Source organism: Sinocyclocheilus rhinocerous, unplaced genomic scaffold, assembly GCF_001515625.1.
Source record: "Sinocyclocheilus rhinocerous isolate Xijiao unplaced genomic scaffold, SAMN03320098_v1.1 scaffold359, whole genome shotgun sequence".
NCBI lineage: Eukaryota > Metazoa > Chordata > Actinopteri > Cypriniformes > Cyprinidae > Sinocyclocheilus > Sinocyclocheilus rhinocerous.
Genome location: NW_015652307.1, coordinates 856,611 through 859,150, shown reverse-complemented (window position 1 = coordinate 859,150; position 2,540 = coordinate 856,611). Strand labels below are relative to the sequence as shown.

Genomic DNA, 2,540 nt, shown 5'->3' with positions numbered 1-2,540 from the left:
TCTCTGAGCAACATGACGTTGTTTTGTTTCTGAATGAATCAACCGCGTAAATGATTCGGTTCAGTCGCAGTGACTTACTGCCACCTACTGGCGGTTTTAATTTCACATTTAAAGTATCTTTTCATTTTTTTTAATAATTTCAAATATCAGTATTCAACATTTCATGTTTTAAATATCAAAACATTATTTATACATTTGTAACTGCAGTTTAAAGTATTCCATGTCCCTCTAAGCTGCATTAACATTCATATGCAACTTCTGCAAAGATTAATTTTATTGATACTGATTTAATTTGTTTAGTAACAGCCTAAATGTATTATTATTACAATTGACTGATTAAATGTAAGAATTTGACTCAAAAGATAATGTACACTTTTAGAAAAAAATGGCTTTATAAAGGTAAGAATGCCCATAAAAGGTACAAATCTATTTAAAAATATTGGAAAAGATTAATATCTATCACTGCTGTGAACTGAATATGAAGAATATCAAAAACTTTAGGAGTCAGCTGTCTACAGTAGTCCTTAAGATATCTGCACAATAACACACTCAGCAAAATATCGTCTAATTATCTTTATCGATAAAATCACAGAAAATATTGAGATATTATTTTTTGTCAATATTTCACACCCCTAGTTCATACCATTTTCACGTAGTAAATATTTTAAAGACGTGTTTTTTAAAACTACCCATTAAGTTCTATTGATTTACTTTTTATACGTTTGATTCATCCGTGGACAGATATGTAACTCCCTCAAAATATAATATATTGACAAAAAAAATTTTTGGCATGATTTTTTACTTGTTTAACAGTAAAAAAGAAACATATTACTTTGTGATTGAATCATTCATGCATCAGAGGGATATAGATACACTGTAAACAGAAATGCAAGGGAGTAAAAAAATAAAGTCAAAACACAGAGTTTTGATTAATAAGTGAACAAATGATGTGTAAGTGTTTTCAGACATGATCACTGTGTGTAGGTCATCATCAGTAAATGAGTGCGGCATTTAAATGTCAGTGTTTCCCAAATTAAACAAAAGAGCTGTTAGTTTCGAATGATGTGTGTAATGTAGAGAACGGTGTTTAGAGTTTTGCAAAAAGTTTGTTTTACAATATCTTTTATATTGTTTAAATATGCTATGTGCTTGTAGTTTTGCAGACTTGGTCTAAAGATTAGGTTTATGAGTGAATGGTTCCACTAAGTGGGCCTCAACTATCACTTTTAGTGTCTAAGCACTTTTAAAAAACTGTAATTGTGTGAAATGATTAATATAATCTACAATAATTTGTTTATTCATTTGATTTCACTCTAAATGTTTTGTCAGACTGAATGAGATTTCGCAGGATGCAGAGAAGCTGGATGAGCCGTGGACAAGAGAAAAAAATGATTTGAGTCACAGAAAGAAATATTTCAAAGAAGTGATTATTTGAATTGATTTGAATTTTACTTGCTATTTAAATGATTATTATTATTCTCTTAAAAATAAGTTTTTTCCTATCAATCAATCTCTGTCTTTTAAAATATCTTATTTTATACGGCACTTTAAAATCAATGAAAAAGTAGATTTAAACAGTCAGTTTGCATTTGCAGTGATTGAATGTATAAAAGGAAAACCTATAATAATCGGACCCTTTAAGCCAAAAACCATTGGTAAGACTGGAAAATATCCTGATATACATCACAGCGAATATCAATGCATACATAATTTAAAACAAAAAATTAAGTATATGAAGAATAAGAAGAGAAAGATAAAAACTATTTATATGTTTACAAAATATAGTCCCTGTTTAGGCATAAAAGGAAATTTATGTCCTTGTATGACCCAGCTAGCTAATTTCTCTGAAGAAATGTATAATACATTTAATATAGATATTTACATTGCCTTCCAGGACATTTATGGTGCAACAGGTAGTATAGCACAAACAATAAACAAACTGGTAAAACCCCCAAAGAAACGGAGTAATGATGATAAAGATTCTCTTGATAAAATATTGAGATTAATAAAAAAAGTTACCCAACAATACCCTAGATCAAAATTTAAATGTTTCCTGGGAGATAAAGAGCAAGAAATGATCAAAAGATACATCATAACAGAAATTAAGAAAATAATTCCAGATATAGATATTAAGTTAAAAATTGAATTTCCCAGTAATCCAAGTTTATTACAGGAGTTTAAGAGCTTCGGAGAAAAACAGACTGATAATATAAAGATACAACTAAAAAAACACAATGTTAATGAGGATATTACTGAAAATATGTGTTCACTTTTTCATTCTAAGTGGTGTGAACTAGTTGATGAAGAATATAAAGAGTTTATATATGAAAAGGTCAGTGATTACTTAAATACATTTGCTGTTGCATTCGCTTATAAAGACAGAAAAGCCATCACAAACTATTTTAAACTCGAAAGAGTGAATTTATCATTGCATGTGATGTGTTAATGAATAGATATAATTTTTCTGCATTTTTAAAATCAACACATCTCTGTTTTGGGTTAGGGTTTTCAGTGTGTAATGTTGTGTTGTGTAAAGGCTC

General features: G+C 29.0%; 1 long non-coding RNA gene across 1 annotated transcript in view; it reads left to right on the top strand.

Moving 5' to 3' along the window:
• Nucleotides 1-1,422, top strand: part of LOC107714764 (uncharacterized) — an 11,455-nt gene extending 10,033 nt beyond the window's left edge. Inside the window, exon 3 of the long non-coding RNA XR_001637013.1 lies at nt 1,330-1,422. This is a non-coding gene — a long non-coding RNA (uncharacterized LOC107714764). The remainder of the gene's footprint in view (nt 1-1,329) is intronic.
• Nucleotides 1,423-2,540: the final 1,118 nt, after the last annotated feature.